The sequence below is a fragment of the Carcharodon carcharias genome, chromosome 15 (genome assembly GCF_017639515.1).
Source record: "Carcharodon carcharias isolate sCarCar2 chromosome 15, sCarCar2.pri, whole genome shotgun sequence".
In the NCBI taxonomy this organism is placed as follows: domain Eukaryota; kingdom Metazoa; phylum Chordata; class Chondrichthyes; order Lamniformes; family Lamnidae; genus Carcharodon; species Carcharodon carcharias.
Genome location: NC_054481.1, coordinates 37,102,128 through 37,116,350, shown reverse-complemented (window position 1 = coordinate 37,116,350; position 14,223 = coordinate 37,102,128). Strand labels below are relative to the sequence as shown.

The window sequence follows — 14,223 nt, the reverse complement described above, 5'->3', positions numbered from 1 at the left end:
CTTTGAATGGACATATCAAGATATTACCCATCTGCGGAGTTTACACCTGCTGTTGTTTGTGGACTCACCTGAAACTCAACAAAGGGAGCTGATGAGGAGCCACTTCATCAAAAGTAGGTGTGAACAGGGCCTTTCCCCCATCCCTTCTCTATTGTATAGTAATGGCTTCTAGATTTAAACCATTCTAGTTGGACAATAGAAGTATTTGATCAGGATCATAACCTCCTCTTAAGAAAACTACAAGTAAAAAACTTCAAAAGTTGCTGGAAAATCCATCTCTTCGACAGAATTCTGCAACAACTTGGATATATACCACCGACTATTTGAACCCACGTAGACTACCGTTACAGGAGTGGGATCGTCTTCTTCAGGGGACCGCAGTGTGCTTCTTCCTAACACTAGCCAAAATATGATGAATTGTTCTTTTGTTTGTAATTGATAAGAGCGCACTATCTTCTTGAAGTCTATCTTTCTCTCGTGTTTGTGTGTATGTGTGTGTGTGAGTGGTGTAGCGTTTAGACTTTCAGGGTATGTGCAGGAATAAATAATCCTACTTATTTAAACACACGAAAGCTTGCTGCTGTTTTTTTCCACCTGACCATATGCTCAGGGATTAAGAAACACACACACCTTCCTTTTCAAAAAGCATACTGATTACGGACAGTTAGGGAAGGGAATTAGGGTTTCAGTCTTTCGTCTTTTGTCTGTAACAATTTTATTATGAAATAGGTTTGCAGATTTACAGCTGGAACAATGGGCTGCACTTTACATGGCCCCGCCAGGTGCAGTTTCGTAAGCAGGGGACATAAAATAGGCAGGGTACCCATCCCACTACCTTCCCACCCAACCCTGAGCTCATTCCATAATACAGGGTGTGGACGCTGAAATTGGCATATTTAAATAGGTGATCAAGGGTCAATTAAGCTTGTTAACAAGCCAATTGACCCCAGTAACATGCTGCCCACACAATAAAATGATTGGCATGGGCAGTCAGGCAGGAGTGAGCAGCCCGATTTTTTAAACAAATTCTTCAAAGGGTGTGAAGAGGGTAGTGGTTCTATATTTGGGGTTGCCCTCTGCGGATCGGGGGCTATGCCCTAAGACAGAACCCCCTCCCTTTCTTCCTACCCATCTGCTGCATTAAACCCACTACTCTAACCAGCCCCCCACCTCCGCACCCCTCCCTAACCTGCCCAAACCCTCCCTGCCCAAGAACCCAGACTTAATTGTTTCCAAGGATCTGTTGGCCTTCTTCTGCTTCCCTGGGGCAGTCCTGCAGTGCCCACTAACATGCTCTTGGTGCTGCAGGGACTGATGGAGCTGCCAGCCAGTTATTCGTGCCCCTGTAATACTCTTAAATTAGCAGAAATCTGGACTGGAGGTTAACATTTATTTTGGATTTTGGAAGTCATTATTGACATGCACTCCTGCAAGCATCAGCCATATTAAGCAGCATTATCTGTTTTTGAAAACCAATTTACCATTTCTGTTCCTGCATTAAAAGTTGGCCAATAGTATTGCTAAGTAATGGGCTGACCTCATAGCTTAGATAGAGAGGGAAATGTTATTGGAAAGAGTCGATTGTTCCAAGCTTTTTGATTTATAATTTAAAAGTTGCCAAATTGTGTAGCAGTAAACCAAGTCTTTCACAACTGAGAATAATGATAAACACACTGAGGGCTATACATATTTTAACTAAAATACTATCATTTCAATGAGAAACTGAATGATTATTCCACTTGTACTTTGACAATCTAATCACCGGAATAATAGGCAGCTGAATATTTATTAATCATACGCACTTGCTTCATACTCAGTTGGGGAATGCCTGGTATACTTTTATAATAACAATATCTACAACACTGATCTTGATTCATCTTTCTTAATGATTGTTGGCATTTTGAATCTAACAAAAAATTAAGTGCTCATACATTCTTTCTATATTCATCCAAAGTATTTGGTATCATTATTTTTATTATTTGTTTAAGATTGTCAGAACATTGATTTTGTAACTTCGAATGTTAACAGGAAAAATAATATTTTTGTGATTATGTGTAAAGCAAATAGTATTGCTCTGGAAAATCTCAAACGTTTGCACATTTTTCACTTTATTGCTATCATACTTATTAAATGTTAAGTGAAGTTCCTAGTACATAGTCCTGATTCTGGGCATTAAAACAAAGCACAGAGAGAAGATTCTGGTGCACCAGTGTGAAGTTCCATTTCGCAAATTCTTTAGAACTCTGAGAGAGATTTCCAATTTAGTGATCACCTATTCATGCTGTGCTCTCAAGCCCGACCGGGACTGGGTTAGAATGCCCTTGACCTATTTACAACTGGCAGAAAGAGACTTTTATTCCATCATTCTGAATTGAAGTCAATTGCAGAACCTGAAGGTCTGTTAAACTACTGAAACAAATTATCCCTAAAATTTATTACACAGATAACATTATTTCTAGCAGCACTGTTCTTGAGAAGAGACATTTTCACACCCTCTGGCGTTATATAATGTGAGGTAGATTGGGAGATAACATATTGCTAACAGATATTACATACATCCTGCATGTTTTTCCAAGAAACAGTATGCTACTTGAAATTATGTGTACTTCAATTGGTGGCAAATGTATCTGACGTTTTACAAACCTGCTAAATTTACCCACTGAATGTCCCAGTTGCTGTATTCTGGTGCAATCTACCTGTGTAACTGCTAAATTGGTTTTTCAAATACCTTAAATGTTACAATACCACAAGGTAACAAAGGGTGGCTTTGAGTTACTAAGCCTGCAACTAGATCAGACTGTGTTCTTTTTGGCCAGCAAGATGGAACTGACATTTTTCCTTCAGTTTTCTGGCACCAAATAGATTTGCATCCCTCAGAATTTCCCACGGCCAGGATTTTACATTGGTTGGGTGGGCTCAGGGGGAGTGGGCGGGGGTGGTCGCAGAGCCGACTGCCGCCCGCGATTGGCTCAGAACCGCAATTTCACTCGGGTGGGCCAATTAAGGCCGGTCCAGCGTGGATCGCAAGTGGTAGCGCTGAGTGTGGGCAGGGGGGAGGAGGGAGAGTCGGGTCCAGCGGTCTTTCGCTCATGTGCGCAAAAGAGCGCTTTTTAAAGAAACTATTAAAACATTAAAAATTTAATGAAACATGTCCCCTCATGTGACTGCACCACATGAGATGGGACATGCTTTTATTTTGAAAACAAAGTTCTTATATAATCAGCATTACCTTTAGGAAACCTCGTCCTGCTCGTGGGTGAGGTTCCCTAAAAAAACGTAAAGGCTGCTTGGCCTTTTCGCCTGCCCGTTAGGTTGGAGTTAATTAGTACGTTAATGGCCTTATTAGGCCTTTCAATTATTGGGGGGTGCGCAGCCGACTCCGGCGTGCTCCCGCCAAACGAAATATTGCGAGATAGCGCGATGACGTCGGGACACATGCCCGACATCGTTGTGCATCATTTTACGTTCAGGTGTGTCAGGCCCGCCCCCGCATGCCGAATGTAAAATTCTGCCCCATGTGCTTTTGTGGCCCTTCCTGCAATCCATATAACAAGACCAGAACTCATTTCAGTGTATTTAAATGTGTGTCAATGGTGCTGCAGTCACCAGTTTCCTGATCTTACAATCGTAGCGCCCTAGGGGTGAGTTGGAATGAGAGGTACATAGCTCAAATGATGCCAGAATCACAATAGATTGTACCCAGCAACAGGTGAAACCCAGTATGCAGGGCATTGTATACTCTGGCCTCCACTGTCTCTTGGGTAGCATTCTACGCTCCCATGGAAGTACAGGAACCAATACAAGTAGGGGGGTCTGCTGCAGGCTTCAAAGTTGCCACACGCTGCATCAATATCCACAACAAAGAAACATTCCTCTGATTTTGCTGTAAACAAGATCTGGAGTCACAGCTGTCAGTCGCTTTGCATCATCGGAAATTGTCTAAAGTGGATTTAAGCATTCTTTTCAATTTCTGGCAGATACTCATGATTTTATTTATTCAGTCATAGGATGTTGGTGTCGCTGGCTAGGCCAGCATTTATTGCCCGTAATTAATTGCCCTTGACAAGGTGGTGGTGAGCTGCCTTCTTGAACCACTGCAGTCCATGTGGTGTCGGTACACCCACAATGCTGTTATGGAGGGAGGAAGTTCCAGGATTTTGACCCAGCAACAGTGAAGGAACAACGATATATTTCCAAGTCAGGATGGTGAGTGGCTTGGAGGGGAACTTGCAGGTGGTGGTGTTCCCATGTGTACCCTTGCCTTTCTGGATAGTAGTGGCCATGGATTTGTAAGGTGCTATCTAAGGTGTGTTCTTGCTGTACACCTTGTACATCGTACACACTGCTGCCACTGTGCATCGGCGGTGGACGGAATGAATGTTTGTGGATTTGGTGCCAGTCAGGCAGGTTGCTTTGTCCTGGATGGTTTCAAGCTTCTTGAGTGTTATTGGAGCTGCACTCATCCAGGCAAGTGGAGAGTATTCCATCACACTGCTGGCTTGTGCCTTGTAGATGGTGGACAGGCTTTGGGGAGTCAGGAGGTGAGTTACTTGCCAAAGGCTTCCTAGCCTCAGACCTGCTCTTGTAGCCACACTATTTATATGGCTAGTCCAGTTCAGTTTCTGGTCAATGGTAACCCTCAGGATGTTGATAGTGGGGGATTCAGCGAGGGAAATGCCATTGAATGTCAAGGGCTGATGGCTAGACTCTCTCTTGTTGGAGACAATCATTGCCTGGCACTTATGTGGCATGACTGTTACTTGCCACTTGTCAGCTCAAGCCTGAATATTGTCCCAGTCTTGCTGCATTTGGACATGGACTGTTTCAGTATCTGAGGAGCCGCGAATGGTGCTGAACATTGTGCAATCATCAGCAAACATCCCCACGTCTGAACTTATGATGGAAGGAAGATCATTAATGAAGTAGCTGAAGATGGTTGGGCCTAGGACACTACCCTGAGGAACTCCTGCAGTGATATCCTGGAGCTGAGATGATTGATCTCCAACAGTTAGAACCATCTTACCTTGTGCTAGGTATGACTCCAACCAGCAGGGAGCTTTCCCCCTGATTCCCATTGACTCAAGTTTTGCTAGGGCTTCTTGATGCCACACTCAGTCAAATGCTGCCTTGATGTCAAGGGCAGTCACCCTCACCTCCGGAGTTCAAATGTTTTGTCCATAATGAGGTCAGGAGCTGAGTGACCCTGGCAGAACCCAAACTGGGCGTCAGTGAGCAGGTTATTGCTAAGCAAATGCCACGTGATAGCACTGTTGATGACCCCTTTGATCACTTTATTGATGATCAAGAGTAGACTGATGGGGCGGTAATTGGTTGGGTTGGATTTGTCCAGCTTTTTGTGGGCAGGACATACCTGGGCAATTTTCCTCATTGCTGGGTAGATGCCAGTATTGTAGCTGTACTGGAACAGCTTGGCTAGGGACATGGCATCTTCTGGGGGACAAGTCTTCAGTACTTGCCAGAATATTGTCAGGACCCATAGCCTTTGCAGTATCCAGTGCCTTTAAGTGTTACTTGATATCTCGTGGAGTGAATCAAATTGGCTGAAGACTAGCATCTATGATGCTGGGAACCTCTGGAGGAGGTCGAGATGGATCATCATCTCGACACTTCTGGCTGAACACTGTTGCAAATCTTCAGCCTTATTTTTTGCACTGATGTGTTGGGCTTCCCCATCAAGATTGGGAGGTAGAACAACGTTCACCCATTCTTAGCTTGTATCCTCCTTTGAGAAGGAATATGATGAAAGATGAGCCATCTTTCCAGGAGAGGGTGAGAAGGTGACTTCCGAATAGTGGAACCCAAAACTCACATTGAGGATACCTCCATCATGTTGTGTGGCACTACCACTGTGCTAAATGGGATAGATTGAGGATAGGGTTATTTGTGGAGCCTCATCCTCCAGTGAGTTGTTTAATTGTCCACCACCATTCGCGACTGGAAGTGGCAGGACTGCAGAGCTTAGACCTGATGCATTGGTTGTGGAATCGCTTAGCTCTGTCTATCTTTCTGCTTATGCTCTTTGGTATGTATGTAGTCTTGTGTTGTAGATTCATCAGGTTGGCGCCTTATTTTCAAGTATGTCTGGTGCTGCTCTAGGCATGCCCTCCTGTATTCTTCATTGAATCAGGGTTGATGGCTTAGTAGTAATGGTGGAGTGAGGTATATGCTGGGCCGTGAGGTTACAGATTGTGGTTGAGTACAATTCTGCTGCTGCTGATGGCCCACAGCGCCTCATGGTTGACTGGTCTTGCGTTGCTAGATCTGTTTGAAATCTATCCCATTTAGCACAGTGGTAGTGCCACACAACATGATGGAGGGTATCCTCAAAGTGAGTTTTGGGTTCCAATATTCGGAAGTCACCTTCTCACCCTCTGCTGGAAAGATGGCTCATCCTTCATCATACTTCTTCTCAAAGGAGGATACAAGCTAAGAATGGGTTAACATTGTTCTATCTCCCAACCTTGGGAATAACAAATGACAAGAAAAACTTGTATTTGCATGGCACCTTAGGCATAAAAAATATCCCAAGGTGTTTAAAGAGACAGAGAAGGGAATGAAAGCTTGTAGCCAGTGGTGCTTCACAGGAATAACACAGCCACTGATCTGGCATTGGTGCTCTGCCCTCAATCTTGCCAGGTAGTATTGAGGAGGCGGGGAGGCTGCAGAAGGATTTGGACAGGTTAGGAGAATGGGCAAAGAAGTGGCAGATGGAATACAACGTGGGGAAGTGTGAGGTCATGCGTTTTGGTAGGAAGAATAGAGGCATAGACTATTTTCTAAATGGGGAGAGAATTCAGAAATCTGGAGTGCAAAGGGACTTGGGAGTCCTAGTCCAGGATTCTCTTAAGGTTGACTTGCAGGTTGAATCGATAGTTAGGAAGGCAGGTTGAATCAGTAGTTAGGAAGGCAAATGCAATGTTGGCATTTATTTCGAAAGGACTAGAATATAAAAGCAGGGATGTGCTGCTGAGGCTTTATAAGGCTCTGGTCAGACCACATTTAGAATATTGTGAGCAATTTTGGGCCCCGTATCTCAGGAAGGATGAGCTGGCCCTGAAGAGGGTCCAGAGGAGGTTCACGCGAATGATCCCAGGAATGAAAGGCATAATATATGAGGAAAGTTTGAGGACTCTGGGTCTATACTCGATAGAGTTTAGAAGGATGAGGGGGGATCTGATTGAAACTTACAGAATACTGAAAGGCCTGGATAGAGTGGACATGGGGAAGATATTTCCATTAGTAGGAGAGACTAGGACCCGAGGGCACAGCCTCAGAGTAAAGGGAAAACCTTTTAGACCAGAGATGAGGCGAAACTTCTTTAGCCAGAGAGTGGTGAATCAATGGAATTCATTGCCACAGAAGGCTGTGGAGGCCAGGTCATTGAGTGTGTTTAAGACCGAGATAGATAGGTTTTTGATTGGTAAGGGGATCAAAGGTTACGGGGAGAAGGCGGGAGAATGGGGTTGAGAAACTTATCAGCCATGATTGAATGGCGGAGCAGACTCGATGGGCCGAATGGCCTTATTTCTGCTCCTATGTCTTATGGTCATATGGTCTTATTTCTCACAAGAGTGGAGTGCTACTATAAGTTCCATTGCCAGTATCTCATGGGGATGAGATCTTTGAGTTTGGTGATTATGCCTCAGTTGTCATTGTGCAATTATTTGTCTGCTAACAACAGAATGTATTAAGTAGAGGGCATTTAGAATTGTTGTTAGGGAAGATGGCTGGCCATAATGTAAGATTCTGAATCAGTGCCAAACCCTACCTGCATCATTCTACTGTTCTCTCATTACAAAACAATTTTGTTACTTTGTGATGTCAAAAGTTTCAGGTGTTGTTAATTAGATTTCAGCCTTTTTAATGCCAAGTGCATTTTACAAACATGACTAAGGAATGCACCTACAGTATTGACATGTGGGTGCTGCTTCTTAGCAGTGTAAACTTACCCTTCCTGTTCTTTTTTTCACCGATCAGATAACAAGGCTGGACAACCTACCTTCCAGTGAAAAATGGCAGAATGCCCATTTTGGTCCAGATTAATGATGCCCTAATGAATTATAAACTTGGCAATAACACAATTTAAAGTTACGTGTCCCTATGATTTCATTATTGGGTTCTCAATTGGAAGATAAGTAGGCAACCTCCCATGTTTTGTTTTATTGCAAATGTACAAAGGACAAAATGCAAGGGATTGCCAAGCATGGAGATAAAATGTTTCCAAGAAATTTGGAATGATATAAAATAAGTACAAAGATTATTGCAAGTTTTCAGATATTTTGTTTTAAGTACATGGAGTTTGAAGAGAACAAGAAGTTCAATATGTGCTCAAGGGCAAAATAAAGAACTGATTACATTTCAAAGTGAACAGTCATGGGGAAGGATGTGAGGTAGAGGTAAAGGTATATATAGTATGGTTACCTCCAGTGAGGGCTGCAGGTGGGTGTGAGGCCTATAAATATCATACTGCCAATTTTAAATGAGCAGCACAGTTAGTAGCTAAGTTCTCAATAGTTACAGAGCAGGCAATCCAATTGGAAAAATCACACCTCTCAAGTCTCTTGTACTAAGTCACTGCATGAGAATTGGTTTTTAAACAAAGGCCACATATTTTGAAATAGAAATACAACAGAAATATTAGACAAAAAGTACCCAACAGGTAGAGGAGCATCTGTTGGAGAGAGAAACAGAGTTAAGGTTACAGGTAATTTATATCAGTACTTGCTAGTGAATCTAAAAACTCAACTTAATCTAATTTTTACCAGAAAGCCATGTTTGCAGTAATCACAAAGGCAGAAAGCTGTGTTTAACCATAACTACAATTTGCATATTTATCAGTTGAATCTGTCATTCAAACCACATGTTCAGGTTGACAACTGTCTATAGGGAAAATCTGTGTGTAAGAAGAGAAGTTATTGAAGGCAAACTTCGCCCCTGCACCGCTAACTCTAGCAGCTTTACCAAAAGTTTTTAAAAATTCATTCATGGGATGTGGGTGTCATTGGCCAGGCCAAAATTTATTGCTCATCCCTAATTGCCCTTGAGAAGGAGGTGGTGAGTCACCTTCTTGAACTGCTGCAGGCCATGTGGTGGAGGTATATCCACAGTGCTGTTAGAGAGGGAGTTCCAGGATTTTGACCCAGTCACAGTGAAGGAAGGGCGATATATTTCCAAGTCAGGATGGTTTGTGGCTTGGAGGGAAACTTGGAGGTGGTGGTGTTCCCATGTGTCTGCTGCCCTTGTCCTTCTAGATGGTGGAGATCACAGATTTGGCAGGTGCTGTCGAAGAAGCCTTGGTGAGCACGGGTTTCAAAATGTGGAGCCGTGCCAGGATAGTCTGAGAAACACCTACCAAACCATCGCATGTATAGTGAGCAATTCCCACATAACTACACATGTTGACACCAGCAATAGTGCAACACTTCCAGTAGTTACTGCGTACAGTCGAATTCAATATGCCCTCGCAAGTGCCTTATCAGGCTTTTCTATATTAGAGGTGCTATATAAATGCAAATTGTTCTTGAACAGTAGACAAGTTGCCAGTCAGGTTTTTATGAAATAATAAAATCTGCACCAATAAACCATCCTGTCAATATGCTTTTTATTTGCTTTACAAGCATGAAAGTGCACATTACTACAACATTTTATGATTGTATGTAAAAATGCTTACCTGCCTTTTTAAAAAAGCCTATTCCATATTTTGCAGCATGTTGTAGAATCACAAGGCAATAACACTTCATTATCTCCTTTTTATAAATCATTCTGCTGCAAAACCAACATAACAATTGGTTCTGTATAAACAAAATACCATTGAACCAAACACTGAAAGCAATGGAAAATAGCTTGCTTCAAATTTATGACAACAGTAACCTGTTGAGAGACTTTCTTAAGTACAATAATCCATTGGTGAGCACACATGTTTGGGTGTAACTATAGAAACAGAATACACTATGCATAAGACTAAATGATCCAAGCATGTTTTCATTGCGTTTTCTGGCATTACCAATGAGTTTATACATATATATATATATATATATATATGAAATAAATTCTTACAATATTTTAGGGGCAAAGATGCTTGTAAACTTAAAGAATAAAATGGAAGAACCACATTGTACTTGATGTGCATTGCTGATGCAGTAGCTTGTATGATTTAAGCCCAAGTTTTACAATCATCATATAAAAGTCATGTTAAAAATTTTATATTGTGAATTAAAATAACTTGTATCAGTTACATCCCCATCAAACAAAGGAAACTACGAACCACATAAAGTGCCATCTTATTAATTGAATGGAAACTATTGTGAGTAGCATTTTATACACCGATGTTTATATTGGAAAAACCCTCTGTTAAAGGTTATTATGGGACAATGCTGTCAATGTTTCATCATCAGAATTTATCGATTGGTTTAAAGTAAAACAAGAGGAAATCAGAAGTGAAGATGTATGGAATGGATGAATCAAAAGCAAAACAAGCAGCTGAAAAATTGTCAAAGGAAACTATTGGGGAATTAAGGAAGTACCAATGTGGATTGACCAGTCAGGAGAACCAATTGAAGAATAAAAGTGAATCACTCAAAATGGCTTTTGGAAAAGACAATTGAATAATTTCATTATAACAAAAATAATGGCCCCAAAAGAGAAAGATTTTAACTGAATTTTCAATTGAAATAAGAATGAAGTGGTTTGTTGATGTGGGCAACAGCCAATCAGAAGCTTTTAATAACATAAATTTATCTTGTAGTTGATTTTAAATCACTTCAGAAATCTTTTGGAAAATGCAAAAGAAACTCATAAATCCTACAGGATCATCCATTATTTTTACTCAGAGCCCTACTGCTGCATGCTAGGAAACTACAGTGCCCAGAATTTACAAATCTGAGGTTGGCAAAATCTTTTGAAATTTAGAATAAATAGGTGTGCTTGAAATGTCTCTTCACATGTTCTGGTGGAATTAAGCCCAGGCTTTTGTGACAGGTTAAGTCTTTAAAGTGTTGACATTTTAACATTGGAATTCCTATAGCATATGAGCTACCTAAAACATATAGTATTTTAATGAAATTTTAGACCAATGTTCCCCCATTTCCTCCATTAGCATTACCAGAAAATGATGCAGCAGTAAAATATTAACAATGATATATATGAGCAAACGTCCAGATGTCATGCTTCGTTACAAATGCAAAACAACCTCAACATTTTGGGTGCTCCATAATTGCAACCTCAATCAGACATACACATTTCACTCTATGAAGCTCCCTAATGAAACAATAATTAAATTCTGAGTCAATTCAAGCTGTATTTTTTGATAACAATTACTCCTAGTGCCCTTAAAGGGGCAAACCTCCACTTTACCTGCAGAATAATGCATGGCACATTACATAGTATAATACTTCTGTCCTTATAGAACAATGAATTATTTGATTTCCTGTGGGCAATATGTTGGGAGATTTACTACTACCATCCCCACCATTTTTAATGGGCACATTTTTAATGTTCATTTGATTTTACATAATACAATAACAATGGTACATTTAGAATACATTTCCTATCCTTGAGACTTGCTATGCCACATGTTTGAAAAATAAAACTGTAAAGGAACAGCAAGTGATTGAGTACATAGAGCATACAAAGTTCACAAGCACTATAAATGACCCTAATAGACCAGAATGCCTGATACGCATGAAAACTTTACCCTAATCTATGTTTTAAGAAAGAAAGCCAAAATTTCGAAATGTCGTAATTAAATTCAGATCCCAGTAATTAGACTATGTGGCCTTAAAAGGGAATGGTGCCACATTTGCAGTAGAATAATATATTGTGTGTTATGTTGTGAAGCCTTGCTTTATATCAATAAAATGATTTATGAAATTGCTGGTGGAAAACCACTACTTGAAATTTTTAAAAGGACTACAACGATGTTCCAAGGACTTGAGATCACAGTCAAAGATGACTCCACATTTACATCACTGTACCTTCCACCTTCCAAGGCAATTAAGTGAAGCCAAACCCTCTGCAAAGCCTCACCAGGAGCAACTGCCTTGAAGGAGTAAGAATGAGGGCCATCTCCTATCCCATTAGCAAAGCATCCAGACAATCTCCTGGGTAGAGGTAGCAATTCAAGATGTAGAGTCAAGACAGGGGAGCACAATGGTAATATGAGAAATGAAAGTCAGAGAATGGCAGGAAGGTACAGAGAGAAAAAAACCTAAGAATACATTAACAGTCAAGACCAGATGTTATAAAGGTAAAAAGACAAAACTGAAGGCTCTATCTGAATGCCCATTGCATTCATAACAAAGTAAATGAATTGATGGCCCACATTGAAGTAAATAAATATGATCTGATAGCAATTACTGAGACATGGCTACAGGACGACAAAGATTGTGTCGTTAATATTGAAGGGTACATGACATTCAAGAAGAATAGGAAACTAGGTAAAGGTAGAGGGGTAGCACTGTTAATCAAAGAGGGCATTGGTGCAATAGTTAGAGATGACCTTGTTTCAGGAGATCAGGATGTAGAATCAGTTTTGGTGGAGATGAGGAATAGTAGGGGGAAAAAGTCATTAGTGGGAGTGGTCTACAGGCCCCCTAACAGGAGCCACAGAGTAGGACAAAGCATTCAAGAGGAAATATTATGTGCTTGTGATAAAGGGACAGCAATAATCATGGGTGATTTTAATCTACACATAGGGCAGAATATTACACTTGGTGTGCTGGAGCAGGCCTGACATGCCCGAGCGTAAAATGACATGTGATGAAGCTGGGCGTGTGTCCCAACGTCATCGCGCAGTCTCATGATATTTCATTCGGTGGGCACACACTGGAGTCGGCTGCATGCCTGATGATAATTAAAGGCCTATTAAGGCCATTAATAATCTAATTAAGTTCAAATTTACGCTGCCCATTCAACCTAACGGTTGGTGGGCAGGCAAAAAGGCCAAGCGGCCTTTACATTTTTTAGGAAACCTCATCCATGAGCGGGATGAGGTTTCCTAAAGCAAATAAATATTAAATAAAAACTTTATTTTTCAATTAAATACATGTCCCACCTCATGTGAGACATGTTTTATTAAATTTTTATTCTCTTCATTATTTTTTTACACAGCGCTTCAATCTCCCTGAGGCAGCTCCATGTCTCAAGGAGATTGAAGTGCTCTTTGAATGCTTGAACTGCGCTCTGGGCCCACTTACCCTCCTCCTCCCACCTGCACAGGCACTGCTCAGCGCTGCAGCTTGCAATCCACACAGGGCAGGCATTAATTAGACCACCCGTGTGAAATCATGACGCAAAGCCAATCACAGGCGGCGGTCGGCTTCCCAAACCACCTCCACCGAGGCCCCCCCACCAAGGGTAAAATCCTGCCCATAAACTGGAAAAATCAGGTTGGCAGCAGTGGCCTGGATGAGGAGTTCTTAGAATGCTTTCGAGACAGTATCTAAGAGCAGCATGTTCTGGAACCAACCAGAAAGCAGGTCACATTAGATTTGGCATTGTGTAACGTGACAGGATTAATTAATGACCTCAGAGCAAAGGCACTGCTTGGTAGCAGTGACCACAATATGATTGAATTTCACATCTTGTTTGAAAGGGAGAAGAGTGGGTCTAAGACTAGTATCTTAAATTTGAATAAGGGCAACTATGTGAGGATGAAAGCTGTGCTAGCTGAAGTAAACTGGGAAACTAGGCTAGGGGATAGATCAATAGAGAAGCAGTGGCAGACATTTAAGGGAATATTTCAGAATATTCAGAATAAGTACATTCCTAGCATAAAGAAAAATTCTAAGGGGAGGACCCACTCATCCGTGGTTAACTAGAGACATTAAGGAAAGCATAAAACTTAAGGAAAAAGCATACAAATCCACAAAGGTGAGTGGTAGGACAGATGATTGGACAGAATATAAAGAACAGGCAGAGAATGACTAAATGACTAAAAGGGTAATCAGGAGAAATAAATTAGAGCATGCGAGGAAGCTATCTAGGACTGTAAAAACAGATAGCAAGAGGTCCTACAGGTATTTAAAAAGGAAAACTGTAAGTAAAGTGAGTGTTGGTCCTCTATAGAGTGACAGTGGAGAGTTAATAGCAGATAATAAGGAAATGGTGGGAGAAATGAACAAATATTTTACTTTAGTGTTCACTATAGAGGATACAAAAAGCATTCCAGTAATAGTTACAAATCAGGAGGTGAACAGAAGAAAG

General features: G+C 41.3%; 1 long non-coding RNA gene across 2 annotated transcripts in view; it reads left to right on the top strand.

The window, feature by feature from the left end:
* LOC121288171 overlaps nt 1–11,889 on the top strand; it is a 56,118-nt gene extending 44,229 nt beyond the window's left edge. Inside the window, exon 2 of one of the 2 annotated variants that reach the window (XR_005945324.1) lies at nt 10,416–11,889. This is a non-coding gene — a long non-coding RNA (uncharacterized LOC121288171). The remainder of the gene's footprint in view (nt 1–10,415) is intronic. The other variant, XR_005945323.1, reaches the window with a different exon arrangement.
* Nucleotides 11,890–14,223: the final 2,334 nt, after the last annotated feature.